The sequence below is a fragment of the Heptranchias perlo genome, chromosome 22, assembly GCF_035084215.1.
Source record: "Heptranchias perlo isolate sHepPer1 chromosome 22, sHepPer1.hap1, whole genome shotgun sequence".
Taxonomy (NCBI): domain Eukaryota; kingdom Metazoa; phylum Chordata; class Chondrichthyes; order Hexanchiformes; family Hexanchidae; genus Heptranchias; species Heptranchias perlo.
In genome coordinates this window covers 30,355,453-30,368,389 of record NC_090346.1, presented here as the reverse complement: position 1 = coordinate 30,368,389, position 12,937 = coordinate 30,355,453, and the positions used below count along the sequence as shown (strand labels likewise).

General features: G+C 45.2%; 1 protein-coding gene across 2 annotated transcripts in view; it reads left to right on the top strand.

Moving 5' to 3' along the window:
- Window positions 1-12,937, top strand: part of rgs11 (regulator of G protein signaling 11) — a 140,478-nt gene that overhangs the window by 847 nt on the left and 126,694 nt on the right. The window lies entirely within an intron of this gene.

Genomic DNA, 12,937 nt, shown 5'->3' with positions numbered 1-12,937 from the left:
CAGGCTCACCTATCATTTCTCTTTAAAGGTGGTTTGGATTATCCCACCTTCTTGAAGAACAGTAAACATAACACCTCGGGAGTATTTGGGACTGTTCCAAAATCTTGGGGGTAATTCTCACCTTCACCAACTCGGGCAGTAATCCAATGAAGCGGATTCCTCCCCCCCCCCCCCACCTTTTTGTAGAATCCGCCCGATTTTCATCCCATTGCTTTCAATGGAAATTAAAATTAGGCGCTTCTATAACAGGCTGGTGATCCACTGGACCAGTTTAACGCCCAAGCAGTGAAGATGAGATTCCCACCCTGCTTATCAACAGGCAAAATGACTTCTGCTGATTCTTAACTGATTTCTTTAATATTATTTGATTATATTAATGGACTAAATTATAAATGATTGTTGTAATCGACTCAAAACAAATTTTTTAATGAATGTTTGTGCTTGTTAAAGTGAGGAATCGAACACTTTACATTGTCAATATTAAGCACTCCCAGGTCAGGTACGGCACAGTTACAAGTTTTGGTGCAAAGAAGTTTCGGCTTCAAACTAACTTTTAACATGTGGGGCAGAATTTTCCAAGACCCCACAACTTGGGTGGGGGCTTGTCGGAGAATTGGTGGTGCATCGTCTGCAATTTTCCATCCGTTAATGCCAATGGACAAAAAATCGCAAGCAGTGAACTCGCAAATTTCTGATTAGCCATCCGATGCACAGTGACCCCAGCAGTGGTTCAGAGTCTCAAAAATTACGCCCATGTAGTATAAATCGAGTGTTAAGACCTAACTCCAGGGCGTCTCATTCCTCTTTGCTCTCGGTGTCAGTACGGGCCCTAACTTCAGATTCAGGCTGGATTCCAAAGCGACAGGAATACTGTCTATCCCAACAACATGCTTCAGCTGGAAACTCAGAAGAGCAGTCCCTATTGTACCAGTGTGGCATTTTACCTTTTCCCACATTAGCCTGTGGCTTCTCTGAATGCGAATGGATAATCTTATACTGTGGGCCCGTGCCTACTGAGAAAAAGATTGCAATTGTCGAAATTCATTTCACAATGTTACACCCTTGTTCAAAAAAAGGGTACAACTATAGGCCAGTCAGTTTAACCTCGGTGGTGGAGAAACTTTTAGAAATGATAATCCGGGACAGAATTTCCCAGAAATGCTAGGGAAGCAAGGGACTGGTGAGAAGGAGGAATTAAAGGAAATTAGTATTAGTAAAAAATAGTGCTGGAGAAATTAATGGGACTGAAAGCTGATAAATCCCCAGGGCCTGATAATCTGCATCCCAGAGTACTAAAAGAGGTAGCCATGGAAATAGTGGATGCATTAGTTGTCATCTTCCAAAATTCTATAGATTATGGAACAGTTCCTGCAGATTGGAGGGTGGCAAATATAACCCCATTATTTAAAAAAGGAGGGAGAGAGAAAACAGGGAACTACAGACCAGTTAGCCTAACATCAGTAGTAGGGAAAATGCTAGAGTCTGTTATAAAGGATGTGATAACAGGACACTTAGAAAATATCAACAGGATTAGACAAAGTCAACATGGATTTATGTTTGACAAACCTACTGGAGTTTTTTGAGGATGTAACTGGTAGAATAGATAAGGGAGAACCAGTGGATGTGGTTTATTTGGATTTTCAGAAGGCCTTTGATAAAGTCCCACATAAGAGGTTAGTGTGCAAAATTAAAGAACATGGGATTGGTGGTAATACACTGGCAAGGATTGAAAATTGGTTAACAGACAGGAAACAGAGAGTAGGAATAAATGGGTCTTTTTCGGGGTGGCAGGCAGTGACTAGTGGGGTACCACAGGGATCAGTGCTTGGGCTCCAGCTATTCGCAATATATATCAATGATTTGGATGAGGGAACCAAATGTAATATTTCCAAGTTTGCTGACGACACAAAACTAGGTGGGATCGTGAGTTGTGAGGAGGATGCAAAGAGGCTTCAAGGCAATTTAGACAAGTTTTTTTTTATTCGTTCATGGGATGTGGGCGTCGCTGGCGAGGCCAGCATTTATTGCCCATCCCTAATTGCCCTTGAGAAGGTGGTGGTGAGCCGCCTTCTTGAAATGCTGCAGTCCATGTGGTGAAGGTTCTCCCACAGTGCTGTTAGGAAGGGAGTTCCAGGATTTTGACCCAGCAATGATGAAGGAACGGCGATATATTTCTAAGTCAGGATGGTGTGTGACTTGAGGGGGGAACGTGCAGGTGGTGTTGCTCCCATGTGCCTGCTGCCCTTGTCCTTCTGGTGGTAGAGGTCGCGGGTTTGGGAGGTGCTGTTGAAGAAGCCTTGGCGAATTGCTGCAGTGCATCCTGTGGATGGTACACACAGCAGCCACAGTGTGCCGGTGGTGAAGGAAGTGTGGTGAATGGGGTGCCAATCAAGCGGGCTGCTTTGTCCTGGACAGTGTCAAGCTTCTTGAGTGTTGTTGGAGCTGCACTCATCCAGGCAAGTGAGTGGGCAAATACATGGCAGATGCAGTATAATGTGGATAAATGTGAAGTTATCCACTTCAGAAGGAAAAACAGAAAGGCAGAGTATTATTTAAATGGTGATAGATTGGGAAATGGTGATGTACAAAGGGACCTGGGTGTCCTTGTACACCAGTCACTGAAAGCAAACATGCAGGTGCAGCATGCAGTTAGGAAGGCAAATGGTATGTTGGCCTTCATTGCAAGAAGATTTGAGTAGAGGAGCAAGGATGTCTTACTGCAGTTATACAGGGCCCTGGTGAGACCACACCTGGAGTATTGTGTGCAGTTTTGGTCTCCTTACCTAAGAAAGGATATACTTGTCATAGAGGGCGTGCAGCGAAGGTTCACCAGACTGATTCCTGGAATGGCAGGTCTGTCGTATGAGGAGAGATTGGGTTGACTCGGCCTGTATTCACTCGAGTTTAGAAGAATGAGGGGATCTCATTGAAACATATAAAATTCTGACAGGGCTAGACAGATTGGATGCTGGGGTGTCCAGAACGAGTGGTCACAGTCTCTGGATACGGGATAGGACATTTAAGACTGAGATGAGGAGAAATTTGTTCACTCAGAGGGTGGTGAACCTGTGGAATTCTCCACCACAGAAGGCTGTGGAGGCCACATCACTGAATATATTTAAGAAGGAGCTCGATAGATTTCTAGACACCAAAGGCATCAAGGGGTATGGGGAGAGAGCGGGAATATAGTATTGAGATAGAGGAGCAGCCATGATCATATTGAATGACAGAGCAGGCTCGAAGGGCCAAATGGCCTACTTCTGCTCCTATTTTCTATGTTTCTAGAATTAACAGTCACTTGGACGAGGGTGGATTGATTAGGGAAAGCCAGCACGGATTTGTTAAAGGCAAATTGTGTTTAACTAACCTGATAGTTTTTTGATGAGGTAACAGAGAGGGCAGATGAGGGCAATGCAATTGATGTGGTGTATATGGACTTTCAAAAGGCGTTTGATAAAGTGCCGGACGGTAGGCTTATCATCAAGATTGCAGCCCATGGAATAAAGGAGCCAGTAGCTATATTGGTGAATGGTTGTTTTTTGGACTGGAGGGAGGTGTACAGTGGCGTTCCCCAGGGGTCAGTGCTGGGACCACTGCTTTTCTCAATATATATTAATGACTTGGGCTTGGGTGTACAGAGCACAATTTTAAAATTTGCAGATGACACAAAATTTGAAAGGGTAGTAAATAGAGAAGAGGATAGTGATAGACTTCAAAAGGATATAGTCAGGCTGGTGGCATGGGCGGCCACATGGCAGATGAAATTTAACACAGCAAAATACGAAGTAATACATTTCGGTAGGAAGAACGAGGAGAGGCAATGTAAACTAGAGGGCACAATTCTAAAAGGGGTACAGGAACAGAGCGATCTAGGGGTATATGTGCACAAAGTTTTGAAGGTGGCAGGGCAGTTTGAAAAAGCGGTTAAAAAAGCATACGGAATCCTGGGCTTTATAAATAGAGGCATAGAGTACAAAAGTATGGACGTAATGATGAACCTTTATAAAACACTGGTTCGGCCACAACTGGAGTATTGTGTCCAGTCCACTGCACTTCAGGAAAGATGTGAAGGCCTTAGAGAGGGTGCAGAAGAGATTTATTAGAATGATTCCACTGATGAGGGACTTTAGTTATGTGGATAGACTGGAGAAGCTGGGGTTGTTCTCCTTGGAACAGAGGCAGTTGCGAGGAGACTTGATAGAGGTATTCAAAATAATGAAGGGTCGAGGCAGAGTAGATAGAGAGAAACTGTTCCCATTGGCAGAAGGGTCAAGGACCAGAGGACATAGCTTTAAGATGATTGGCAAAAGAACCAAAGGTGACATGTGGAAAAACTTTTTTACAGAGCGAGTGGTTAGGATCTGGAATGCACTGTCAGAGGGGGTGGTGGAGACAGATTCAGTCATGGCCTTCAAAAGGGAATTGGATAAGTACTTGAAAGGAAAAAAAAATTGCAGGGCTACGGGAAAAGTGGGGGGTGCGCACGGAGTGGGACTAGCTGGATTGCTCCTGCATAGAGCCGGCACGGAATCGATGGGCCAAAGGCCTCCTTCCGTGCTGTAACCTTTCTATGATTCTATGTGCACCAGACAGAAGAGACTTTCACTGGGCTGATTTGGAATCCTGCCCCTAGAGGTGAAAGGTCAGGGTCACTGTTTAGCCCATCACACCACCAATCCTTTATTCTTTTAAATTATTTAATACAAAATGATAGGTTAATTCTTTGAGGCCTACTATGACTTTATTTGAATCAAGAAAACTATTACACCTGGCTGATAGATTTAGATGTAACTAGAAGAGAGCCATGTGGTGTTACTGTGGAAAGCAGTATAGAAGTGGCTTCGTGTTTGAGGGATGCTGGAACCTGAACCAGTTTATTTGTACAGTGCTCTAGCTAAAAATGTGAAACTATTTCTGTGACACCATTTGCTACAAAAAAAAATGGTAACAGAAGTTATACTTAGCTGGAAATTTGCATTTTTGCATTCCAGTGAATACTTCCTACCTACTTGAAAATGTAGTGATATATAATTAAATATTGTAATTTAGAGGTCCACATGTAAACAGTAAACGGGTAGTAAGAGGAAGGGTGGGGCCGACTAAGGACCAAAAAGGAGATCTACTCATGGAGGCAGAGGGCATGGCCGAAGTACCAAATGAGTACTTTGCATCTGTCTTTACCAAGGAACTAGATGCTGCCAGAGTCTCAGTATAGGAAGATGTAGTTGAGATACTGGATGGGCTAAAAACTGATAGAGGAGGTACTAGAAAGGCTAGCTGTACTTGAAGTAGATAAACCACCCGGTCCGGATTGGATGCATCCTAGGTTGATGAGGGAAGTTGCTGAGGAAATTGCGGAGGTACTGTCCATAATCTTCCAAACATCCTTGGATACGGGGGTGATACCAGAGGACTGGAGAATTGTAAATGTTACACCCTTGTTCAAAAAAGGGTGTAAGGATAAACCCAGCAATTACAGGCCAGTCAGTTTACCCTCGGTGGTGGGGAAACTTTTAGAAATGATAATCCTGGACAGAATTATCAGTCACTTGGACAAGTGTGGATTGATTAGGGAAAGCCAGCACAGATATGTTAAAGACAAATTGTGTTTAACTAACTTGATAGAGTTTTTTGATGAGGTAGCAGAGAGGGTCGATGAGGGTAAAGTGGCTGATGTGGTGTATGTGGTCTTCCAAAAGGCATTTGATAAAGTGCTGCATAATAGGCTTGTCATCAAGATTGAAGTCCATGGAATAAAAGGGGCAGTAGCAGCATGGAAACAGAATTGGCTAAGTAACAGAAACAAAGCGTAGTGGTGAACGGCTGTTTTTCGGAATGGAGGGATGTGTACAGTAGTGTTCCCTGAGATCGGTTCTAGGACTATTGCTTTTCTTGATATATATTAATGACTTGGACTTGGATGTACAGGGCACAATTTCCAAATTTGCAGATGACACAAAACTTGGAAGTGTAGTGAACAGTGAGGAGGATAGTGATAGACTTCAAGAGGGTAAAGACGGGCTGGTTACATGGGCGGACACGTGGCAGATGAAATTTAATGCAGAAAATGTAAATTGATACATTTCGGTAGGAAGAATGAGTAGAGGCAATATAAAGCAAAGGGCACAATTCTAAAAGGGGTACAAGAACAGAGAGATCTGGGGGTACATGGAAACAAATAATTGAACGTGGTAGGGAGGGTTGAGAAAGCGGCTAAAAAAGCATACAGGATCCTGGGCTTTATAAATAGATGGTAGTCATGATGTGGAGATGCCGGTGATGGACTGGGGTTGACAATTGTAAACAATTTTACAACACCAAGTTATAGTCCAGCAATTTTATTTTAAATTCACAAGCTTTCGGAGATTTCCTCCTTCCTCAGGCAAATGTTTCAAGAGCTCCTTGAAGCCTACGCATTTATACATATAGAACAATACATGGTGTTTACAGACTGCCCCTGCAACTGCCCGTTGCCAAGGCAATCACCGTGTTCAGACAGAGAGGTGTCACCTGCAGAACCCCCGAATACACATTCAACAAAAAAACAAACAGGGAAAAAAAACAGAGAAAAAAAACAGAGAGAGGCAGAAACATCCGGAAGGCAGAGAGAGCCAGCAAATGACCCATTATATTAAAAACAGATAACATTTGTTCGCTGGTGGGGTAACGTGTAGCGTGACATGAACCCAAGATCCCGGTTGAGGCCGTCCTCATGGGTGCGGAACTTGGCTATCAATTTCTGCTCGACGATTTTGCATTGTCGTGTGTCTCGAAGGCCGCCTTGGAGTACGCTTACCCGAAGGTCGGTGGATGAATGTCCATGACTGCTGAAGTGTTCCCCGACTGGGAGGGAACCCTCCTGTTTGGCGATTGTTGCGCGGTGTCCGTTCATCCGTTGTCGCAGCGTCTGCATGGTCTCGCCAATGTACCATGCTCTGGGGCATCCTTTCCTGCAACGTATGAGGTAGACAACGTTGGCCGAGTCATAGGAGTATGAACCATGCACCTGGTGGGTGGTGTCCTCTCGTGTGATGGTGGTATCTGTGTCGATGATCTGGCATGTCTTGCAGAGGTTACCGTGGCAGGGTTGTGTGGCGTCGTGGACGCTGTTCTCTTGAAAGCTAGGTAGTTTGCTGCGAACGATGGTCTAGGAGCTCTTGAAACATTTGCCTGAGGAAGGAGGAAATCTCCGAAAGCTTGTGAATTTAAAATAAAATTGCTGGACTATAACTTGGTGTTGTAAAATTGTTTACAATTGTCAACCCCAGTCCATCACCGGCATCTCCACATCATGACTACCATCGACACCACAAACTGCCGGCTCACAGTGGAAAGGATATCCAAGAAGATCGCGCATTTAGACACAGACATCAAGTTTTTACAGAGCTGCAAGAAAGCAGACAAGATCCCGAAAGGACTCCAGATCACGAACCCACTCAAGTCCACATACAACTCGGATTACGCTGAGAGACTCTGCCGCCGTACCTCTCGCACACTCCGCAACCATCTCATACACCAACTCTACAGCAGACGCCACAACCTCGAAACCAAGATAGAGTCCATACTCTCAACCTGTACTCAGGACACAGCAGACCAGCTACGTTATACCGCCAAACAGACGAGGCAACGGAACTACGCTGCCTACATGAAAACCAAGAGCAGGAAGCTTGAGAAACTCGGCATCACCACCAGCAACGACCAAGCTTCCCCTGGTACCATGGTTGCAACCACAGGGAAGTCTATTGTCAATTTATCCGACCACACCCTTCAACCAGACGAAATCGAAGTTCTCAGCCGAGGGCTCAATTTCTGCCCCACTACCAAAATGGACCCCACTAGTCTCGCGGCGGACACAGAGGAATTCATCAGGAGAATGAGGCTCCGGGAATTCTACCACAAACCCCAAGATTTCAGCAGCGAACCCAATGAGACAATCGACGATCCGGAACAGCAGACAGAGGGATCCGCGGTACAGCAACCGAAGAGGAAAGAGTCAAACTGGACTCCTCCGGAGGGTCGCTGCCCTCAGCTGGACATGTATGCTCAAGCTGTCAGGAAATGCGTCAATGCCAGATTCATCAGCCGCACTCAGAAGACAGTCCAGAATGTCACCCGAGCACAACGCAACGCCATCAACGCTCTCAAGACCAACCGCAACATCGTCATCAAACCAGCGGACAAAGGAGGAGCCATAGTCATACAGAACAGAACAGACTATTGCAAAGAAGCATACCGACAACTGGACAACCAGGAACACTACAGACGGTTACCCGCAGATCCGACCAAAGAACACACCCACCAGCTCAACAAACTGATCAAGACCTTCGATCCAGACCTTCAAAGCATCCTACGCATTCTCATCCCACGTAATCCCCGCGTGGGAGACTTCTACTGCCGCCCAAAGATACACAAAGCCAACACACCCGGACGTCCCATCGTATCAGGCAACGGAACCCTGTGTGAGAACCTCTCTGGATACATCGAGGGCATCCTGAAACCCATCGTACAGGGAACCCCCAGCTTCTGTCGCGACACTACAGACTTCCTACAAAAACTCAGTACCCACGGACCAGTTGAACCAGGAACACTTCTCACCACGATGGACGTCTCGGCACTATACACCAATATCCCCCACGATGACGGCATCGCTGCGACAGCATCAATACTCAACACCAACAACAGCCAATCTCCGGAAGCCATCCTACAACTCATCCGCTTCATCCTGGATCACAATGTCTTCACCTTCGATAACCAGTTCTTTACCCAAACACACGGAACAGCCATGGGGACCAAATTCGCACCCCAATACGCCAACATTTTCATGCACAAGTTCGAGCAGGACTTCTTCACTGCACAAGACCTCCAACCAACACTATACACCAGATACATCGACGACATTTTCTTTCTATGGACCCACGGCAAGGAATCACTAAAGAGACTACACGATAACATCAACAAGTTCCATCCCACCATCAAGCTCACCATGGACTACTCCTCAGAATCAGTTTCTTTCTTGGACACACGAATCTCCATCAAAGACGGGCACCTCAGCACCTCACTCTACCGCAAGCCCACGGACAACCTCACGATGCTCCACTTTTCCAGCTTCCACCCTAACCACGTCAAAGAGGCCATCCCCTATGGACAGGCCCTGCGAATACACAGGGTCTGCTCAGACGAGGAGGAACGCGATGGACACCTACAGACGCTGAAAGACGCCCTAGTAAGAATGGGATATGACGCTCGACTCATCGATCGACAGTTCCGACGGGCCACAGCAAAAAATCGCATAGACCTCCTCAGGAGACTAACACGGGACGCAACCAACAGAGTACCCTTTGTCGTCCAGTATTTCCCCGGAGCGGAGAAACTACGCCATGTTCTCCGCAGCCTTCAACATGTCATCAATGAGGACAAACACCTCGCTATGGCCATCCCCACACCTCCACTACTCGCCTTTAAACAGCCACCCAACCTCAAACAGACCATCGTTCGCAGCAAACTACCTAGCTTTCAAGAGAACAGCGTCCACGACGCCACACAACCCTGCCACGGTAACCTCTGCAAGACATGCCAGATCATCGACACAGATACCACCATCACACGAGAGGACACCACCCACCAGGTGCATGGTTCATACTCCTGTGACTCGGCCAACGTTGTCTACCTCATACGTTGCAGGAAAGGATGCCCCAGAGCATGGTACATTGGCGAGACCATGCAGACGCTGCGACAACGGATGAACGGACACCGCGCAACAATCGCCAAACAGGAGGGTTCCCTCCCAGTCGGGGAACACTTCAGCAGTCATGGACATTCATCCACCGACCTTCGGGTAAGCGTACTCCAAGGCGGCCTTCGAGACACACGACAACGCAAAATCGTCGAGCAGAAATTGATAGCCAAGTTCCGCACCCATGAGGACGGCCTCAACCGGGATCTTGGGTTCATGTCACGCTACACGTTACCCCACCAGCGAACAAATGTTATCTGTTTTTAATATAATGGGTCATTTGCTGGCTCTCTCTGCCTTCCGGATGTTTCTGCCTCTCTCTGTTTTTTTTCTCTGTTTTTTTTCCCTGTTTGTTTTTTTGTTGAATGTGTATTCGGGGGTTCTGCAGGTGACACCTCTCTGTCTGAACACGGTGATTGCCTTGGCAACGGGCAGTTGCAGGGGCAGTCTGTAAACACCATGTATTGTTCTATATGTATAAATGAGTAGGCTTCAAGGAGCTCTTGAAACATTTGCCTGAGGAAGGAGGAAATCTCCGAAAGCTTGTGAATTTAAAATAAAATTGCTGGACTATAACTTGGTGTTGTAAAATTGTTTACAATTTATAAATAGAGGCATAGAGTACAAAAGCAAGGAAGTCATGATGAACCTTTATAAAACACTGGTTCGGCCACAACTGGAGTATTGTGTCCAGTTCTGGGCACCGCACTTCAGGAAAGTTGCGAAGGCCTTAGAGAGAGTGCAGAAGAGATTTACTAGAATGATTCTCGGGATGAGGGACTTTAGTTATGTGGATAGACTGGAGAAGCTGGGGTTGTTCTCTTTGGAACAGAGAAGGTTGAGAGGAGATTTGATAGAGGTATTCAATATCATGAAGAGTCTCGGCAGAGTAGATAGAGAGAAACTGTTCCCATTGACAGAAGGTCAAGAACTAGAGGACATAGATTTAAGGTGATTGGCAAAAGAACCAAAGGTGACATGAGGAAAAACCTTTTTACACTGCGGGCGATTAGGATCTAGAATGCACTGCCCGAGGGGGTGGTGGAGTCAGATTCAATCATGGCCTTCAAAAGGGAACTGGAAAAAATTTGCAGGGCTATGGGGATAGGACGGGCAAGTGTGATTAGCTGGATTGCTCTTGCATAGAGCCGGCACGGACCCAATGGGCCGAATGGCCTCCTTCCGTGCTGTAACCTTTCTATGATTCTATCTTATGTTTCAGAAAATGTAAAATCTGTTTGAATGTGTAATTTCGCTCCTTATCTTTCATCAACACTTTTTCTCCTCCAGTTTTTCCTACACCCCTCTTTTTCTTACAGCAGTGCCTCATGCTAAGAAGCAGTTCCACAGGTGGCAGTACCCACTTGTCTAAATGGCCATTGTTTATGCATGAGTCTACACTGAGTGTCAACAGAGTACATGATTGGTGGTCACAGTTGACCCCACTCCTCTCCTTCATTCCACATCTAAACATAAGCAGCATCACCATAGGGATCACTGGTAGTTATCAGGAGCAGGAACTTGGGCTGATTCTTCTGCTTCCTAGTTTGGGGATACTGATGCCATTTGTAGCATCATCGCTGCTGCTGCAGCTGAGGCTAACTCAGCAAAGTCTGTGATCAAGCATGGGACTTTCTTTGGCTGTATGGCTCAGTGTATTTACTCAGTGAGCCATGAAGGGAGGAGATCTTTCAAACTGTACTTTAAGGCTAAATAATTCTTATTATTGTACACTGTGAAATCTTTTCCACCTAGTAGCTTAGTTTTACCTTATTTATCCTGATTTTTTTTTAAATAGGCTAAAAGTATGATGGTGGTTTATTTTATCTTATCCTAATTAATGAAGAATCAGAAACAAAATTAGAGGCTTAAAAAATATTGCAGAATAGAATTAGTACTTCAACAAATTTTAAAGAATACTTCAGAAATATGTAGTTTTTGTTTAAGAAGTCTTGAGTAATGTACTGTCATGTATCATGGCCTGTGTTTCAATTAGTATGCACTCTTATTATTGGAAAATATGGTAAAACTACCATGCTTATAGAATTGGTGAACACTTTTTCTCCCCTTCTTTCACTGGGACAGTCTTGGTACTTCGCCCATGTGGCCATTATTCATGTGTGAGTCTTCACCGTGAATGTCAGCAAGCTGTTTGTCCAAGAGGATATCACAGCCAAACGCAGCATTCAGTCGTGTGCACTTGGAGTAGAGGTCACTGGATAGCATTCAGGAGCAGGATGCCTGGTGCATTTTCCCCCTCGATAACCCAAGGGGAACTAAACCAATTGTAGTGTTCCAACCACCACGTACATTGAGATCAGCTAACCTAGCACAGATCAAGGATCAAATCTGGGTCCTTCATCATTGTCTGTACGACTCAGCTACTCACTAGATAAACTCGCTGAACATTTGCTTATATGCAATGCATAGAAGAGACTTTTATTCTACAATCTAGTGCTCTATTTAATTGTACAAAAAGTACAGTGACTGTACAGGGGTGATTTTGCAAATGTCCATTTGTGGAACATTTCCCACGTTTTCTGCCATTTAATGGTGTGCCTATGATTTCCCAATATCCACTCTTTGTGGATAAGGCTCTATTCTAAGAGGCCACATTTGGAAAATGGGTCCAATGTCACCACTTTGCAGTACATTTGAATATATTTCATACAGAACACGTTCTTGATGTCATGCCAGTTTAATCAAAAAATCTTTTCTTGCCTAAAAATCACTAGCAGTCTTTAAGGCTGGCCGGATGCTCTCCCCACAACATTTAATGGGGTCACTTGGGCGTGGCTAACTCTTCTGACCCATTTTCCCCAACTTCCACCACTAAGTGAGAGCACTACTACATAGCTGATGGTAGGAGCACCAGTAAAGTATTCCTGAGGTGGATACTGCACGAAGGAGCCACATTGTTTGCTGCATCTGAAGGTTGGTATTACTTTATCATTCTGTTTGGTACTTTGGAGGTTCTGACAGGTCTTTTGCTGTTAGTTCTGTGAAACGTATAGCTTTGGACTGGGAACTTGGATTTCCCTGTGGGACTCCCTTTATTTCTTCGTTATGAAGAGGATGAGAAATGCAAGAGGCTGGATTGAAGGCATTCAGAGTGAGGCTGTGCACAGAGCCACTCAACAGGGTTTACAGATCAAGAAGACCTTTCTTATAGTTCTCTGCAAGTCACTTCGTCAGAAGGCTGTG